We start from the raw sequence: 20,810 nt of genomic DNA, 5'->3' as shown, positions 1-20,810 counted from the left end.
ACTTATTAGAGCTGTCCACAGTCAGCAATGGTGATCTTCTTGCTGGTTTTGCCATTCCTGGACCCAAAGCGCTCCATGGCCTCCAAAATATTCATGCCTTCACCATGCCAAAGACCACTTGCTTGCCATCCAACCACTCAGTCTTGGCAGGGCAGATGAAAAACTGGGAACCATTTGCGTTGGGTCCAGCATTTGCCATAGGCAAGATGCCAGGACCTGTATGCTTCAGGATGAAGTTCTCCTCATCAAATTTCTCCCTGTAGATGGACTTGCCACCAGTGCCATTATGGCATGTGAAGTCACCACCCTGACATACAAACCCTGTAATAATTCTGTGAAAGCAGGAACCCTTATACCCAAATCCTTTCTCTCCAGTGCTCAAAGCACGAAAGTTTTCTGCTGTCTTTGGAAGCTTGTCTGCAAACAGCTCGAAGGAGACATGGTCCAAGGGCTTGCTGTTGATGGTGATGTGGAAGTACATGGGGGGGTTGACTGTGGCTCAGTACAGGGCTCCTGGCAGTGTCGGTATCTGCAAAGCCTGCTATTTTTTTTTTTTTTTTTTTGACGGACAGAGTCTCACTCTGTCACCCAGGCTGGAGTGCAGTGGCGCAATCTCGGCTCACTGCAATCTCCGCCTTCTAGGTTCAAGTGATTCTCCTGCCTCAGTCTCTGGAGTAGCTGGGACTACAGATGCAAGCTACCACACCTGGCTAATTTCTTTTGTATTTTTAGTAGAGATGGGGTTTTGCCATGTTGGCCAGGTCTCAAACTCCTGACCTCAGGTGATCGGCCCGCCTTGGCATCCCAAAGTGCTGGGCTTACAGGCGTGAGCTACCATGCCTGGTCTGATTGCATATGAAATGCACTATTTCCCCATCCTATCTCACCCCCATCTTTTTTTAACAAAGACTTCTGAAAATGTATTTTTCATCTTTCAAACTTTGCTGGACAAGTTTTTATGAATAGTCTCAATAGCGCAAGCATGATGCTAGATAGCAATTAACCTTTGACCTTAGTGTTGGGAGACTGCAGGGAGAGGTGAAGACTGCAGCAAACCACTCGTGTATCCTGGCAATCGCTACTCACTCTCAGCCATTTCTTGCCAACTAGGAATTCAGGCAGAATGTTGTGAGATCTTTTGGTTATTATAGAAAAGTAAGAAAACCTGCATTTTATGTGAAACTTCCAGATTTTCTAGTATTTTCTAATTTTTGCTGGAAATCTTTTATTGTTCCAATGTATTTTATTTCTATATTCCTGTGTAGCACACATCTGGTTTTTGTTTGTGTAGTTTTTGTTTTGTTTTGTTTTTAGGCCAGTGAGCTGATGGATCGAGTCCTCTGGGTTATGTCATTCCTTGGTCAGTAGCTTTTAGTTTTTTTCACCACTACCTCAACCAACCATCCTTTCCACCTCAACCAACCATCCTTTCCACCAACCCATGCCCATAACTTCCTTTCAGACATTGCTGAAGAAACTATTTCTCCATAGAATTTTCCCTAGATCACTCTATCCTTCATTTCTCATTACCAAACTGTTTTACTTCTTTAGCCTTTAATAGGTGTGCTCTGTGGTCCATTGGTGAGCCCTTTATCTCTTTCTCTAATTACACCTGGACTATAAATTTCTAATGCCGAGGACCCTTGGTCTCCTGCCACCTTCACATTCTCTTAGCAGAATGTTGCACACCCAGCAGGCAGTACATGTATACTTTGAATAAATATTTTATATGCCTAGTCTTGCTAGGATAGAAGTTTTTATTCTATACTTGATGCATTTCTGGATCAAAATATTAAGTCTAAGTCAAGTCTCCATAGTTAAGGTAATCTTGGGGATTAAAACACTTAGCTGGACTGGCAACACAAAACACTTCATCTGAACAATGAAAGAAGAAGCCATCTGTTGGTCTGAAGTATCAAATCATCTGTCCCAATCCTGCAGACTTTCAGCATTGGGACTTCCTTTCAAGACATAAGCGGGGATGGGAAATATACAATGCAGGTGCCAGCGTTTCACTCTCCTAGGCCTGTGACAGACATCATTAAGTGATCACAACACTCCTTTCTTCTAAGGCTGAATGCAACCTTAGAAACCATTTTAACATAGTATCCTAGATGTATCATGTCCATCTTGTTTATTTCTATTAAGAAACAGAGTTGGCATGTGAGCTGAAGATCCTATTACATGAAGGTACACATACAATTTATTATTGAAAAGCCAGAGAACAACATACAACTGCTGCTGCATCTCGGTCTCTCTATATTTTATTTTAATTTATTTATTGTTTTGAGACATGGTCTCGCTTTGTTGGCCAGGCTGGAGTGCAGTGGTACCAACACAGCTTACTGCAACCTCTGCCTCCCAGGCTCAAGAGATCCTCTCACCTCAGCCCCCAAGAAGCTGGGACCACGGGCGTGGCACCACCGGCATCTCGCCATGTTATCAAGGTCTCAAACTTCTGAGCTCAAGCAATCCACTCATCTTGGCCTCCCAAAGTGCTGGGATTACAGGTGTGAGCCATCCCACCTGGCCTCAATCTCTGTATCCTATTTTATAGGATACATAACTTAGAATGGGAAAAGTTGTCTCTAAAGTTGACCAGTCAAGGAGAAACAATATTTCCACTTTAATGACTATGCCAGACTTGCCTTACCCAGTAAGTTTTAATCCTGTAAGAAAGATTTGCTATGTGATGAGGCTGCTTTTGTTGCACTTTGTAAAACATACTGAAATATACAAACTGTACATGACTTTGCAGGGATTGCTGATTTAAATAAATAAATTGTTATAATTGTAGTTATAGTTTTAGTCAAGGGGCTATTTCATTTCTCAAACTCTGAGCCAAAGCAATTAGGAACAACTCAGACACAAAATGATCAGCATTAAGAATTACAATGAAAAGCCAATTACCTTTAACTATAAGAAACCTTATTTGCATGTATTAAAACAAATGATCTCTCAGTACTGGAGAAAATAAACGTGGATTGGTTGATTAATCCTTCACTTGTAAGAGACCAAAAATTACTTTTCAGAGAGCCTGTATCTTTTCTAAATTTACAGACAACAAGAAACCAGTAAGTGATAAATGATCAAAGCCCAAGGAAAAAGCTACATAGCACAGTGGACATCTATGAGTTTCACTTGCCCTAGCATGCGTTCCCCATGGTGCTGGTACCATCATCCTCACTTTCCTCTGGGGAATCCCCTTCTCCAGCTCTCACTCCAGATGGTGTAGATGGAGCTAACTTCACTACCCACTGAGAATGAGCAAATGACCAATCAATATATTTCACCGATCAATGATTCAGGGAATCAATCATTAATTCAAGTCAGTCCAATACTACTCAATGCTAAGATTTGAGAACTACGGAAGGAAGTATTGAGAAAGGGAATAATTAAAAAAAAAATCCTGCTGGCATTCTGAGCTGGTAAGACAAAACTCTGAGCTTCTAGTGGCCATCTAACTGCTACAAAGTGAGACCATGCCTATGCATGACACCAACCCAACTGAAAGAGAACTAAGAGATGATAGAGACATATTTCTGATGCCATCTTTGAGAAGCTGCATCCAATCATTCTGGAGGCAAAAAGCTCTTAACTTTACAGAGAGGCAAACCAAAATCTTCTTACTTTCATTAAGCCACAGTTAGAGCTGCATTTCTGTCAGTTGCAAATAAAAAAGTTAAGACTAAATGCAAATCGCTTAAGCTTATTTAATACTAGGTACTCAATGTCTATGCTTTTGCATATCTAAGTGAGAGAACTTAAATTCCAATACTGATGGGCTATTACTTCTTGCAGGTACCCTAATAAGTCTTGTTTCCTCTCAGTGTCATTGTTTCCTCATTTATAAAATGGAGATTAAAAATGGTAGCTCTTTCACAATTGCTTCAAAGAGAATAAAATACCTAGGAATCCAACTTACAAGGGATGTAAAGGACCTCTTCAAGGAGAACTACAAACCACTGCTCAGTGAAATAAAAGAGGACACAAACAAATGGAAGAACATACCATGCTCATGGATAGGAAGAATCAATATCGTGAAAATGGCCATACTGCCCAAGGTAATTTATAGATTCAATGCCATCCCCATCAAGCTACCAATGAGTTTCTTCACAGAATTGGAAAAAACTGCTTTAAAGTTCATATGGAACCAAAAAAGAGCCCGCATCTCCAAGACAATCCTAAGTCAAAAGAACAAAGCTGGAGGCATCACACTACCTGACTTCAAACTATACTACAAGGCTACAGTAACCAAAACAGCATGGTACTGGTACCAAAACAGAGATATAGACCAATGGAACAGAACAGAGTCCTCAGAAATAATACCACACATCTACAGCCATCTGATCTTTGACAAACCTGAGAGAAACAAGAAATGGGGAAAGGATTCCCTATTTAATAAATGGTGCTGGGAAAATTGGCTAGCCATAAGTAGAAAGCTGAAACTGGATCCTTTCCTTACTCCTTATACGAAAATTAATTCAAGATGGATTAGAGACTTAAATGTTAGACCTAATACCATAAAAACCCTAGACGAAAACCTAGGTAGTACCATTCAGGACATAGGCATGGGCAAAGACTTCATGTCTAAAACACCAAAAGCAACGGCAGCAAAAGCCAAAATTGACAAATGGGATCTCATTAAACTAAAGAGCTTCTGCACAGCAAAAGAAACTACCATCAGAGTGAACAGGCAACCTACAGAATGGGAGAAAATTTTTGCAATCTACTCATCTGACAAAGGGCTAATATCCAGAACCTACAAAGAACTCCAACAAATTTACAAGAAAAAAACAAACAACCCCATCAAAAAGTGGGCAAAGGATATGAATAGACATTTCTCAAAAGAAGACATTCATACAGCCAACAAACACATGAAAAAATGCTCATCATCACTGGCCATCAGAGAAATGCAAATCAAAACCACAATGAGATACCATCTCACACCAGTTAGAATGGCGATCATTAAAAAGTCAGGAAACAACAGGTGCTGGAGAGGATGTGGAGAAATAGGAACACTTTTACACTGTTGGTGGGATTGTAAACTAGTTCAACCATTATGGAAAACAGTATGGCGATTCCTCAAGGATCTAGAACTAGATGTACCATATGACCCAGCCATCCCATTACTGGGGATATACCCAAAGGATTATAAATTATGCTGCTATAAAGACACATGCACACGTATGTTTATTGCAGCACTATTCACAATAGCAAAGACTTGGAATCAACCCAAATGTCCATCAGTGACAGACTGGATTAAGAAAATGTGGCACATATACACCATGGAATACTATGCAGCCATAAAAAAGGATGAGTTTGTGTCCTTTGTAGGGACATGGATGCAGCTGGAAACCATCATTCTTAGCAAACTATCACAAGAACAGAAAACCAAACACCGCATGTTCTCACTCATAGGTGGGAACTGAACAATGAGATCACTTGGACTCGGGAAGGGGGACATCACACACCGGGGCCTATTATGGGGAGGTGGGAGGGGGGAGGGATTGCATTGGGAGTTATACCTGATGTAAATGACGAGTTGATGGGTGCTGACGAGTTGATGGGTGCAGCACAGCAACATGGCACAAGTATACATATGTAACAAACCTGCATGTTATGCACATGTACCCTAGAACTTAAAGTATAATAATAATAAAAAATAAAAAAAAGGTAGCTCACAAAGAAGAAATACAAATGGCCTATAATCACATGAAAAGATATTGAACATCATTAGTCAAGAAGGAAATGCAAATCAGCTCTTCAATGATACCACTTCACACTCACTAGAATGGCTATGATCAAAAAGATAGGCAATAACAAGTGTTTTCTAGGCTGTGGAGAAATTTGAAGTCTCATATTGGCAAGTGGGAATATAAAATGGTGATTCAAAAAGCATCTGGTGGTTCCTTAAAAAGTTAAACATAGAGTTACCATGTGACCCAGCAATTCTACTCCTAGGTATATACCCCTGAGGAAATGAATATACAAATACACACACACACACAAAAATAAAAAAGTCCATAACCACATTATTCTTTACCGCCAAAATGTGGGGGAAGAAACCTTAAATTTCCATTTACTAATGAATGGATAAACAAAATGTGGCATATCCACATAATGGGCATCATTTGGCAATAAAAAGAAATGATGTTCTGTTACATCTCACATGCAGATGAGTCTTAAAAACATTATGCTATGTGAGAGAAGCTAGTCACAAAAGATCACACATCATATGATTCCATTTATGTGAAATGTCCAGTAGAGGCAAATTCACAGAGACAGCAAATAGATCGGCAGTCACCAGGACATAGGAGGAGAGGAAGGACAGTGACTGCTAATGGCTAGGGGTTTCTTTTCAGAGTGATGAAAATATTCTGGAATTAGATAGTGGTAATGGCTACTCAACTTTGTATTTATACTAAAACCACCAAGTTTCACATTATGAGAGGATAAACATTGTGGTATGTGAATTATTTCAATAAGAAAAATATCTTATAGAAAAAAATGGTAGCCTATTCTGATTCTCTCACATGACCATTATAAGAAATCCATAATGATAACAATATTAAAGTGACCACTCTTGAAGGAGCCTAAGGAAAAACAATCCATACAAATGCAAAGGCCTATTGTTTTTAAAGCCTCAGCAAGTGCTAAGAGAATGGGAACAGAAAATTACCAAATAGATTTTCCCAGATCACTTAGCTTCCTTTATATCCAGCAACGGTCAACAAATATATAGCAGGCATCTATAAAAGCTATTTGGAGACCTCTGGAGGTTAACAGCATGCAACATGTTGTCACTGCCCCAGCCTGGCCAGGAATATTATTTACGCCACCCTTTCACAGCTGTATCAGTCTCCCATTAAACATTCAGAGCCTCCTTGTTAATAAACTACATTATGAGCCGGATGCATTGTCTGGATAAACTGCATTGTCCAAAACACTGCCCCATTATTACAGAAAATGCAGAATGTAATTAGTATTCTTCTTTGCATAAGCTGCAGCTTCCAAAAATGTTGCCATATTATAAAGCCTTAATTAATAAACAAGAGTTGGGCCATGACCAGTTACACTTATCTGAATTTTATATTGTGAAGAAAGGCCACTGTTCAAATTCCGTTTACAAATATCTAAATTCTGGCTAGCCTACATGAAGATAGTCTAAACAGAAAGCCTGAGAATTCTGTGTTGCTAATAGCATTGTGTTGGTACACCAACAATAGCAAGCCATTAACTGCTGGGACATAAACCATCCTGAGAAATGCTCAGAGTGGAAGGATGATAACATTGTATTTCAGCTGTATTATATGGTGCAATTCTTCTATTTGTTCATATGCATTTCCTGTTTAATAGATGGAGGAACCAGGGTGGCTTTTCATATCTCTGTGAAGCCTTAAATGTGGGGGAGAAAAGTGAACTGGCAAAAAAACAAAAAGGATAAGTATGAGGTGTTGTGGGGTGAGAGCAGGGTTACATCACAATGGAATGTAAGTACACAGTTCGTTTCTCCATTTCCAGCTGGTTTTTATTGATTTTCCCCTAACCTAACCCCAAAACAAAGCCATTTACGTAAGTCATGAGCATTGAAATAATATTTGGGACCATAATATTGAGCATAATTTATGAACCTCAGCTGAAAGAGCATTTGCATTAAACTGCACTCACCTGATTAAAATCCATCAACTCTAGCACCTTGCGAATTGTTGAGCACCTGTTAAGCTCGGCTGTGAGACTCTGCATACTCAGGCAGACCATAATCAGAAGGCAGCAAGGAGTCAGGCGGGGAAAGGAAAGGGAAGAGGAGAACATGTGATGTGTGTTGAAAAGCAGATCGCATGAAAGACCGCCAGTGCTCAAATCTGAAGAGTCCTAAGCCTACTGCAAACACAGAGCTGTGCGAACATGATAATTCTTTCAAGAAAGTCCATAATATGGCTTACAGGGCCCTGTGAAAACAAGGTGGATGAGATAGTGTTACAGTTCAGCGAAGAGTGACTGGCCCAGCAACGGAATGTAGCATACACAGGAGGCTACAATGGTCCCTGCCTCAGCAGAATGAGCAAGAGCTCAGGGAGTCCAAGCAGAGGGACTTTCTGCAGCCTAAACAAGCCGTCTTAGATCACTGCCCTTTCCATCAGCTCCAGGTACCAAGCACGGGCTCAGAGTCCTATCTGTCTCAGAAGAACCTGCTTTACCGTGACCACAAGGATGGCATTTGAATCAGTAACAGGCTGTCAGAGGCCACCTTGATGCATTTGAAGAAGAGCTATCCCAGAGATATTGGTTCAAGTTCTTGATCTGTACCACCTAGCTGTGTGGTCATGGACAAGCAGTCTAGCTCATCTGACCAAGTGGATGCAGATAATAAATACATGTGAAATGAATGAATGAGAGAATAAGACCTCTAAAGCAGAATTTCTCTCCCCAGTGATACAGACAGAAGACAAGGAAATACTGAGTAGAAGAGGATGGTTCCCCAGCAAAGGCCCCACCCTTAAGTCTGGAGGCCTGCGGTCCTAAGTGGGAACAGGCATTTCTGTTTTTGCACCCAAATGGTTGCCTTCTGGCATACCACACTCCCTTATCCTGTACCCATATAAATTCTGAACCCCAGGCTCCAGGAGCAGACAAGAAGAGGCGAAAAGCAGACGAATGGTGCAACAGAGAAAGAGAGAAAAGAAGGAATGTCTGAATGCTGAGAGGAACTCAGCTGGGGGCAGTCGGAGAGGAGTCTGGCCGTTAAACAGTCAAAACTCCAGGGGAAGATCATCTTCCCATTCCATCCCCCAGCCAGCTCCCCATCCATCCCACTGAAAGCCACTTCCACCACTCAATAAAACCTATGCATTCATCCTTCAAGCCTGTGTGTTACCCAATTCTTTTAGGATGCTGGACAAGAGCTTGGGATACAGAAAGCTGTCACACTGGCCCTCTGCCCTTGCAGAAAGGCAGAGGGAGCACTGAGCTAGTTAACACTTAAGCTATCTGTGGATGGCAGAGCTAAAAGAGCATTGTAACACTATGGCCACAGGCACCCATCCCTAGACACTATGATGGGGCTGGAGCCCAAAGCACTCGCTCTTGCTCCTGCACCTGCCCATCTGTGTACTCCCTCTCCCAAACCCACAAGGGGTTTGAGCTCATGGTGGTTGAACAGAGAGCCGCACCCCTGTCATATGCCCCATGAGTGGGGCCAGGGAATTCTCCTGTTTCATCAACACCATTGACATTTGAGGTGCGATAATTCTTTATTGTTGAGGCTGTCCTGTGCATTGTAGGATGTTCATCCCTGGCCTCTACCTACAAGATGATAGTAGCACACATATTCCCTCAATTATAACAACCAAAAAGTCTCCAGACATTGCCAAATGTCTCCCATGAGCCAAAATTATTCCCAGTTGAGAATCTCTAAGGTGTCCTTCAGAATATACATTCCAGGATCTAAATCAATGAGCCATATACCCAGAGAGTGCCTCCTAATTATTAGGGAAACTTACACAGGTACCTTCAGTATCACTGGAAATTCATTAAGACAAAAATTTTACTGAGCACCTATTATCTGCTACATAGAAAGATACTGTTCCTGCTCCTGAGAAGCTCACAAGTTTAAGTGGAAAGTGGCATTTTACACTCCACATCAAAGAAAAGAGAAATGTTCCCATAACCATCTTTCCAATAAATAATAGAATATCCTTCTATCTGATTAGAAAGGTGAACTGTAAAGACAGGCAAGGATCAGAGCATATCTCTTTGCTGTTAAAATAATACTACATGTATCAAAGTTGCTGACATTTGATAAGGTGACTTTTTGGTAATTTTGACTCATTTTAGAGGTTTGCTACAGTTGTTTATTGCTGGGTGCAGGCAGTCTCGGACTCAAAGGACAATCTTACGAAGTGGTTTAGCCTAAGAGCATAAGCCAAAAGAGAGAGCTCTGGAATGAAACTGCCTGATTTTAAATCTGGATTCTGCCATTTACTTGTTATGTGACCCTTGGCAATTCATTAACCACTTCAATCCTCAAGTCCTTCTCTATGAAAAGGAGATAATCATTGTACCTACCTCACAGATTTGTTAAAAGGGTTAAACAATTTACGTAAAGTGCTGAACACAATGCCTCCCACAAAGCAAAAACTGTAAGAACAATAGCTGTTATCATTGTTATTGATATTGCTGCCTCTCTATTTTATTATGATCTTTTTTATTGTAGTAAAATACATGTAATATAAAACGTGCCAATTCAATCATCTTTCAGTCTACAGTTCAGTGGCATTAGGTACATTCACATTATTTTGCAACCATTACCATCACCCATCTCTAGAACAGCTTTTATTTTCCCCAATTGAAATTTCTCATTCCTTCCTCCACCAGGGTTGTTCTCTTAAACCAGTCCTTAGCCAGCAAAATACCTTCTAAGGAAATGAGGACAGAGCTTTTGTAAATGAGACTAAAGGCAATTCAAACCCAGGTACCCTGGAAACTGAATAGAGATAGTGCTTAAAATGGCCATTTGGGCCACTTGGGGTTATGTTGATGAGTTTAGTCACCATCAGCCAACTCCTCGGAGTAACATTCTAAGTGGGTTTTTGTTTTGTTTTGTTTTTTGTTTTGAGGCAAATGGTTCCTGGCTCCGTGGCCTTCCCATCTTACCACCACAGAAGCATTCACTGTACTCCTCTATCAATATTAAACCAGGAAAGATGTCCAGGGACATATATATTTTGGTACCCTAGAATTAATGGGAAAAGACAAGTTGCTGGGTCTAAACTATCAAAGTCACATACTTTTTAACAGAAAATGAACAAACCTCCTCCCTTCAAGAATCCGCATGTTTTTGCAAGAGCATTCTGGGGTGGGAGGAAAACCTTCTGATTTATAGCCAGTTCCTCAAAATAGCTAAAGAGTTCCTAATTTCACCTCAAACCTCTGTTTCAGCACCTACTGTGTTGTGCCAAGTTATTTCTCATCCACTATCACTTTTGACAGTGGATCTGACGCTATTGCAGTTGAGTTTAAGGAGTTTGTAGACAGGAACCCTATCTGAGCTGTCAGCACGTTGCCTGATCATCTTCAGCAAGTGGTCCAGCAGAAGCACGCAGGTAAGGATGCCCTGAAGCAGGCTGCCAAATAAACTGACCAATGAGAGAGGTGTTTTGTACTCCACAGCTGAAGCCAATTCTGCTGGGACATCCCAAGACAGACTCCACTCGGACTCAACTGATAATACACACTTTACATCTGTCACTATCTGCCCAGGCATATTGACTTTGTAACATCCCCCAGGCACTTCAAGTCCACTTTCGACTCTATGACTTTTGCCTGTGGTCACTTTGCCTGAAATGCCCTTTCTTTTTCTCCTTCTTATCCATTCATTAGGATCTAGCGAAATGTACCTCCTTTGAAAAGCACTTTCTGTAGCCCCCAGGCAGAAGCGGGGATGGCTGTGTTGAACCAGAAAAAGCAACCATTGAAATCTCCAAACTGAATCTGTACTTTGATTTATTTCAAAGGATGTGGTATGATGTATGGTATAATATATGGCAACGTTTTCCAAGTCTGACTGTACATCACAGTGACCTGGGGGACTTTTGAAAAATAGATTCCCAGGCTCCCCTCCAGTTGAGACAGCAGGTCAGAAGATTGCAACTCAGGAAGCTTTGCTTAATGTTTAGAAGTTTCCCAAGATATTCTGAGGCAGGAACAGTACTTGAAACAATAGTTAGACATTGCTACTTACCAGCTGTGTGATTTGGGGCACTCTGAGCTTGTTTCCTCATCTGTAATATTGGGGGGGGAGTAGGGGAGTGTCACAAGGTCTTAGAAAGGACCAAATGAGGGAATGAGTGCAAAATTCTTAAATGATGCCTCGGTAAGTCAAATTATTGATGCTAATTACAATGAATTTCCTTAAAAAGCTACTTTCCACTTCCAATAGTCCAGCTTGCAAAACCTTCCTCTATCAAAGAAAAATTTAGCGAAAGAATAAATGGGCTTCCCACCAGGATGATAGCCGGGGAAAATCGAGAGACATTGAGACACTGCCCACATAGAAAGCAGGGAAAGAGCATGTAATTCCGTTTTTCTGAAGGTCTGTATTCTTCATTCCTATTGTCCATTTCTCCTGATTAAGTCTTTCCCAATAGCTGATATCATTAACAAATATAAGCCCATCAAATGGTAGCTATTGTAGAGAGCTACCCCTCTTTGTAAAATTAGGCTTTTGTGTCTCTCATGGAATAATGTTCTAACACTTCAATACCCGTAATAAAGTATTTGCACCACAAGAAAAAATGTATTTCATGACCAGCAGGCTACAACCAGCATTCTGCTTTTAGGAACCCATGCGTTTGACAGTATTCTCAGTTGGTAATGAGTCACCACTTTTGCTTTTAGTTAAGGACACCAAACAATGACTCTGAACCTCAGCTCAGACTGCCCCTGAGCCCTCGGGAGATGCCTAAATATGGACTGTTGATATCCTTAAGGATGTCAAATAACAGCATACCATGACAATCACAACTTCACCGACGTCCCCTGCAGAGTAGTTCTTCATAAAGAGATGGAGATGGAAAAGTAGGAACGTTTTTTCACTGCTATGCAGAAGGAAAAGAATATCTACTGATCATATTCATCCTTTCAAAGGTCTGCCCTGAAGGCAACTTGACAACACCCAGGCTTGGTTCTTCCTTTTGGAAGAGCTAACACTAGCAGGTTCGCCCTTGCTCCCTCTGGCAGGAATCAGCAGAACAGAGTGTGAGGCACTGTGGCATGAGGATTGCAAACCCTGGCTTCGGAGACAGTGCTACTTGAATCAGAATCTACACTGCAGCTGGGCAACTGGCTGGGGTCACATTTTTAGGCTCTGAGCTGCTTTCTCTATTTGCAAAATGAGAATACACAGCTTCTAAGGTCATAATGAAGATCTAGTTATATATAAAGCACTTAACATGTGCTCAGTAAAAAGCAGTTGATCTAATTATTGTTGTAGTTTATTGTCATTAATATCAAGGGAATGACAGCATAGTGAGTCTCCTAGGGATGCAGGTCAATAGATGTTGAACTGCTATTACGCAGCAAGTACTGTGCTAGGTCCTGGGTAATACCAGAGCAAACAAGATCAGCACAATCTGCACCTTCATGAAGTTTATGGTCTAGTTCAGAGGTAGGAAAAATGTGTTTTGTTTGGCCTGCACCTTGTGTAGAAACACAAAACATAGAGCAAGCATTTTAAAATTGGATGACTTCACACCAAAGTCCAGATTTCTGGCTTCTCTTTGAAAACATCAAAAATTCTGACAGGAAGGGAGATTTCTGTCCACATGCCAAGCCTTCTAAGTCCCAAAGCAACAACCTTCCGCTGGAGAGTGGCCTGCTGGCTCTTCTCATTAAGAAAAAACTCCCTCTGGCTACACATGATGAGGGACCTGGAGGAATTAAGAGAGATGAGGCAGCTGAGGACACAGGTTCAGGGGACCAGAACTGAAGCAAGGAAGGAGAAAGGAGACTCAGCACTGATTCTTTTTCACCGGGTTTATTTGTCTGTCAGTTCAGCTTGCTTTGTTTGGCTGGACACAGAAAACCCTGGAGGAGAATTCTGATTCCAACTTGCTCTTTGCACAGTTAATTATTTGGAGCTCCCAGAAGGTTGGAGAGAACAATGACTTCCCCTGCAGTGGCAGCTGGGCTAGCTTAGTTCCCTTTTCTGCCCCAAGGGGTCAGAACCCAAGGAAGGGGAGCTATTTGTTTTGGCCTTAAACCAAATCTGCCTAGAGACACAGAGAGATGCTCTGACCTGAGACCACAAAAGTTACTATTTCAATGCCTACTAAAGCTCCTCTCTCTTGCCTTCCATAGCAGGCTGTTGACCAAAAACATGCATTTCCCCTGTGCAAACTGTTTACTTCTCTCCTTTGCAAATTGGAAGTAATGTAAAAAAAAAAAAAAAAAAAAAAAGAAAAGAAAAGAAAAAAACATAAGCACAAGAACTCCACCTCTCCTTGCAAATAAGATATTTCATGTTTCCTTAGGCAGATAGCATGCAGACAAGTAGGGGAACTAATTGGGATGGATCAGTGAAAACAACGAAAGCTCATTTATACACAACTTGCTAGTAAGTGTCCACAACTTTGTTCTAATAGGGGATCCATGACAAGTCCCTCAAAAACAGGGAAACAGGAGAGAATAATTTACACTTTATAGTTGTGAGACCTGTAACAGTGGAACAACCTTCCTGCAGTCCCAGAGAGATTGTTCCCACATCTAACCAAAACCATTACCATCAATGGTGCCCTGCATTTTGAACTGTTGTTAATGAAGACTTGCCTGACCCAATACAGAGTGAAATGGGTGCACTTGCTGCTACAGGCTGCCTTCTAGCCTTCCTGCATCTGAATACGTTTTCTCTGTTGGCTGTTCTGATAGAGATTCATCTGGAATTCTTAACTAGATAAATCCCTCAATGACAAGGTAAGGCCCATCTTCTGATTAAACTTGTATTGAATTTATTTATTCAGCCAATCATGTAATCCATATTTATTAAGTACCTTTTAAGCACCAAGCATTGTGCTGACTGACGGTGATATCAAGGTGAGTCAAAACAATCATAGTCCCTGTCCTTAAGAAGTCCAGAAGGACTGGGCGCAGTGGCTCACACCTGTAATTCCAGCTTTTAGGGAGGCAGAGGCAGGAGGATAGCATGAACCCAGGAGTTTGAGACCTGCCTGGGCAATATAGTGAGACCCCATTTTCCACAAAAGGGGGGAAAAAGCAAGTCCAGAGAAAAGGAAGCTACTAATCAAAATATCTCACAAATATAAAACTGATCCTCTGAAAGGTGTATAAGAAGTATTTTGGTACTAAGAGGATCTATTACAAAGATTTAGTCTACATATGGGTGGCAGATAATTTGTCTCAGAAGAAACAGTACTTGAGCTGACATTTAAAGCCAGGGGAAAAGCATCATAGGCAGTGAGAATCAAACATGCAAAGGCCTTGCAGTGAGGCTGAGCAGTGAATATAAGGACTGAATAAAGTCCAGTGAGACTGGTGTGGAGAATGCAAGGAATAAAGTGATGAAGATGGAGAGTTGGTAGGGACCATGCAAGGCCTTGTGGAACACTTCAAAGATTTCCAGCAACATAAAGCCATTTAAAGAGGTTTAAGCAGGGTATAATGGCGGTAGTTGATGTGGTCAGATTTATGCTTTGAAAACAAATAGATTAGAGTTGGCATTTTGGGGAGATACAGAGTAGATCCAGATAGATCCAGGTAGACCAGGTAGTCTAGATCTCGTAGGTCACAGGTGCCTAGGAGGGGATGGTAATCTGGACTTGGATGGTATGGTGCTACAGGTGATGTAGTCATATTGACGTATTCTAACAATATTTACTCTAGTACCAACCCAACGTACCAGAGTCATCCAATGGCCCAAGAGTGGTACTAACTGTAATTCTGATTCTGTGAAGCTGAGTAAAGACATTTAGAAAGATCAAACTAAAAAGGATCTGAATGCGTCTGTACTCCCTCATCCCCAGCAGCATGGTACCACCACGTACTCTGAGTGATCGTAGCTCTATACTTGAATTGACAAATTCTGTGTAAGACTCCACAGGAAATCCATTAAATAGGCAGGGAAGAAAATGCTCACCGTTCAGCATTGACAAGAAAGATGATAACAAGCAAGTTTTCAGTCAAAGTGGGTAAAATGTTGAATTTCTACTCTAGTGTCATTAGCACTGCACCTGATTTTTTAAAACAATATTTTGGTTAATCAAAACTCTGGGTCAAACAACTGTTCCGCAGTGACAGCTCCTGTGGTCATCGATCTTTGTTATCGCCTGAAGCTGACATGGTCTCAGTCCACGGGAGAGTAAGCAGCAAAAGACAAATGTTTCTCTTCATTTCCCCCAAAGGGAGTTAAGTAATGAGTAATAAAAGGATCTAAATTATTCACATGGCTTTCCAGAAGTTTGTGATTCAAGATCTGGGAGAGATAATGGAAGAAGGTGGGGTGGGAAACATAATGCTGGATGACCACATTTATTTGAAAATGAAAGGATGAGTTTCTGAGGTAGACCCAATTACCACACACAGGGCTTCAGGAGTGACAGCAGCAGCCTTTGGTTCCGCCACACAATGCTTCATTCATTCCTTACATGTGTTCGGACGATCATTATTAACCTACAGTTACCTGAGAAAACTCAGTGTCTGCCAGTCAGTCACACTGGACTTTTGTGGAAATGGAGAAAGGAAGAGAGAGTAAGAGGGGAGGGATGGAGCAAGGGTACGGAGGGAATATGAGGAAAGCACAAGGAGGGGCCAGAGGGTGTCAGCTGGTGGAGGAGAGAAAATGTTTTCTGTTTCTGTTTTACTTGTAGGGTGTAAGAAGAGACATCAGTGTGAAGATATGCCACTGGGTAGAGGCTGAGGGTTGTTTGTATGTTTGTTTTGTTAATAAATGTGGCCTGAATTAGATATATAGCTCTTCGTTTTAGTATATAAGAAATATAAGTAAAAGAGTTCAGCTATTTTGAAACTTCATTCTCTTGCAAAAAGGAGTTTCCTTGACAGTAATGCTCCAAGATTGAACCATGTACAGTCACTATTTATAAAAGCTAGACATGCATTTATTGAACCTACCAGACGTAGGCACTGTAAGCAGGCACTATTAACAGTAGAAAGAACTGAAAAACCCTTCATGATTCAGCCTTAGCTTACCTTACTGGTTTTATCTCCTGTGAATTCTCTTTTAAAACTAAGATCACAGTTCTTTGGTTCTTGCAATTCACACACACAAAAATACATGCTCTGCTTCCCCTCTGTGTATGTGAGCATTGTCTCTGCACTGAATGCCCTTCCTCCCTCATCTAGCAGCACTGCCCCTCTCTCCCTGGAATTGTCTAATTCCTGCCATTCCTTGGATCTGTTTAGACATTACTTCCTCAGGATGCCATCCTGAATTCTGAGCTGAGTCAGGTATCCCTTCTCAGGGCTCTCACTGAGCTTATCTCAACAGCCGTCTGGGTAGCATTCAATCATAACTAGATAGTGTGCAAGCTTTCTGATGGCAGAGGCTAAGTCTTTATCATGTTTGTATCCCCAGCCCCTAGCACACCATGAGACGCAAAATGCCCAATACATTTTTGCTGAATGAATAAAGAAATACAATACTTGATACCCAACTCCAAGGCACTTTCAGTGTAGTTAGTGAAGATAGAACATTTTGAAATATAACACAGCACAGGGCAATATGAAAGAAAATAAAAAATTAAATAAATGTGTTATAAGCAACAAAACAGGTATTTAGAGAAGGCAAAGATTACTTTTAGCTGGGGTGACAGGAGCAACAGAATCAATGACAATTCAATGTGTGTTCATGACACAAGTCCTGTGTTAGTTGTTTTCAATAACAACCCTGTAACTTGATAATATTATCCCCATTAACAAATGTGGAACCCAAGGTTCAGAGAGGGTAAGTGATTTTTCAAGGTTACATAATCAGCAATGCCAATAAATATTGCTTCTCTTTGGGCTGTTGAAAGTAATATTACTGGGAGCACAACAGATGCCTAACGGGATACATAGAGATCTCTATGAGTCTGACACTAAACTGGAAAGTTTTTCTAGGTCATGATGTAGGCACTATCTCTATTTCATTAAAACCGAGGCTGAGAGGTAATGTATGTTGTCAAAGCCATACAACTAGTAGACAACAGAGATGGGATCAAAGGCATGTTGTCTCACTCAGGTACCATCTGACTCATGCCTTCCTGGACAGTACTGTGGGATGGAGGCCAATGCAGGAAGAATTTTCAGGAGTGGATAGGATGAATGTAGTCAAAGGCAATGGGGACCAAGAAGAGGCCACTGAATTCTGAGTCCTCTGAGAGGACTTACCTCTCAGAAATAGTTGCAGTATAAGGTCTAAAATCAAGGCCCCAATATTTTGTGCTGCCTTGACATATGGAGAAATTCAAGAGGGCCTCAAATGACCTAATGGCAAGTTCCCCTCCTGATATCGTTTGGCTGTACCCCCACCCAAATCTCATCTTGAATTTTAACTCCCACAATTCCCACATGTTGTGGGAGGAACCCGGTAGGAGGTGATTGAATTACGGGAGCAAGTCTTTCCTGTGCTGTTCTCATGATTGTGAATCAGTCTCACAAGATCTGATGGTTTTTAAAATGGGAGTTTCCCTGCACAAAGTCTCTCTTTGCCTGCTGCCCTCCATGTAAGATGTGATTTGCTCCTCCTTGCCTTCAGCCATGATCATGAGGTCTCCCCAGCCATGTGGAATAGTAAGTCCAATAAACCTCTTTCTTTTGTAAATTATCCAGTCTCCGATATATCTTTATCAGCAGTGTGAAAACAGACTAATACACCTCCCAACTCTGCTCCTGCCAATAAGGTCCCTCAGCCAAACAACCCTCTCTATCATGGGAACCAGGCATGGTTCCTGCTTATTCGTCTCTTATTCCTGAGTAGTGGGTTTCATTTCCTGCCAGCCTGCAGAATTATTCAGACAAGCCAAAGCATACTCCCATAGAAACAGGGATAATCCCACCCCTCTTAATACTAAAGTCTTCTTCCCACAGCCCCTGATTGCTCAGTCTGTTCCCAAGTGCAACTCCCATATGGCCCTGTGTGGCACTCAGGGTCCTTCCTCCCTGGGCTGTGAGTATATGTGACTAACAAACTGCTGTCAGTCTCACTGGTCCAGTGTTGTTCAGTCATCTCTATAACCCTAGGGTGGGACCCTTTCTCACCAACCAGGTAAATTGAGAGTGATTATAACAATAGAAGATACCAGAGTGTTTACTGTGGAAGTAACATGGGTGAAATGCTTCACTTTAATAACTACTGGCTTTATTACAATGAAGAAATCCAGGAAATGGATGACTACACTTTTCTAATTTTACATAGGAGGAAACTGAGAAACAGAGAGGTTTTCAATGGCTACTTAGAGTGAGACAGCACCAAATTATTTTCTCACTTTAATGTTGCATTTTTCTCAACTTTTTGACAAGATCCTTTCCAGATGCTTCTATAAGAATCACATATATCCAGTATTTACAGAAAGCCATTGCAAGCAATAAGGAAAATCCAAAAAGCAAAAAATGGGCAAAGGATAGGAATAGATAATTTCCAAAAGAAGAAATGGGAAGCCAAGGATGGCACAATGTCCAACCTCACTATCAGTCAAAGAAATTCAAACAAAAATTACAACGGATATTTTTGTACCTTTTTGATTGAGAAAGCTTTATTCTACCCACTGTTGGTGAGATTTTAAGGAATTGGAGATTCTCATACACAGATGGGATAAGTAGAAATTAGTATCTCTCTGAAAGGCAGGGTAGCAACTTTCTCAAAATCTTTAATGGTTGTATTTCATGAAAAAATTTCATTTGTAGGATTATATCTGAAGGAAACCACTTGTCAAATTCATAAATGTATATGGATGAGAATGCTTATTCTACTGTTTCTTATAATAATAATAATACTAAAAACAGAAACAATCTAAATGCCCATCAAAAGGGGATAGGCTAAGTAAGTTGTGGTACACCTATAAAATAGAATACTATGCAGTCTTTTAAATGGAGAATGTAGATGTATATTTATCAACATAGGAAGATCATATTTGGTTTTAAAAACTAGGTTATAAAGCTGCATGTGGAATAGTACACAGACTATGTAAAATGTTTATAAAATTCTGTGTTTTTCTATGTACATGCATAATGAGACATTTGGTGGGAAATTTGCAAAGTTTTAGTATTCCATAGTCTTCAAATTTCTGGTGAGTCTTACTCTCTTCTTTGGTTTATCCCAAAGGCACATATCAGTAAGCAGGAGAAAAAAGGTTGTTTTTATTGGGGGTGGGGGAACACATTCAGAGGAATCAATAGGTCACCTCAAAAAAAAAGCATACTTCAGGAAGAAATTACACAAATTATACAACATACTTTCGTTTTGCACTTATTTTTTATTTCCCAACAAATAGATGTGAAATCCCAGAAAGGAGAGAATCAACCGTGCACTCGATTTTTCACAGGGAGCTCGTGAAACTAAGGCTTCTGTGCAACAGCAGGGCCATGGAGTGGAAACGCGAAGGTGACTGGGGTCAGTAGGTGCTGGCCAGTCCCTCTCTGATTGAAAAGGACCTGTGAGGGGTGTCAAGTGATACGTCCTCTCCAAGTTCTCAACAATGGCTACTTTTTTGCATTTTATTTTGTGAACGATTCAAACCCACAACCCTGGATACATTCCACTTGTGGAGAGTTCCTCTTCGGACAGCAAATGCTGCTGTTTCCAAATCCAATCATGAGTGTTTGCTGTTGGAGCACTTGGTGTAAGTCATGTGTATCCTATAAAATATGTTTCTCAAAACTTAACTTTCTAAGAAATCAGTCACTGATTTATCTCCCAATTCTATCACCCAGAAGAAGGGAAAGATGCCAAAACAGATCACACAGAGAATTTCACTCCGAAAAACAGACATTTAATGCAGTTATTCTGAAGAAATACAAACTGTATTACGTCACTTTAGAAATTTCAAAATAGAGGTCTCTATGTATCCCGTTAGGCATCTGTCATGCTCCCAGTAATATTACTTTCGACAGCCCAAAGAGAAGCAATATTTATTGGCCTACTAAGTCTTTAAGAATGCAAAACTTAACCCATCTGGAACTGGTTGTATTGTTGACTCCAGGGTTCCTTATATCAGAACAAATTCAGACATAAACTCTCGGACAGTTCTTGAATATTGCATGAAGGTGAGTTGCAGGCATTCATGCAACACAGCATTGTC

The 20,810-nt window shown here is 40.9% G+C and overlaps 1 protein-coding gene and 1 pseudogene across 2 annotated transcripts in view; both read right to left on the bottom strand.

Moving 5' to 3' along the window:
* Nucleotides 1–20,810, bottom strand: part of FHIT (fragile histidine triad) — a 1,500,125-nt gene that overhangs the window by 1,005,717 nt on the left and 473,598 nt on the right. The window lies entirely within an intron of this gene.
* Nucleotides 6–15,545, bottom strand: LOC112619329 (annotated as a pseudogene).

This window comes from Theropithecus gelada, chromosome 2 (genome assembly GCF_003255815.1).
Source record: "Theropithecus gelada isolate Dixy chromosome 2, Tgel_1.0, whole genome shotgun sequence".
In the NCBI taxonomy this organism is placed as follows: Eukaryota; Metazoa; Chordata; class Mammalia; order Primates; family Cercopithecidae; genus Theropithecus; species Theropithecus gelada.
Note: the sequence above shows the minus strand (reverse complement) of the source record. Positions and strands in the feature narration are given on the sequence as shown.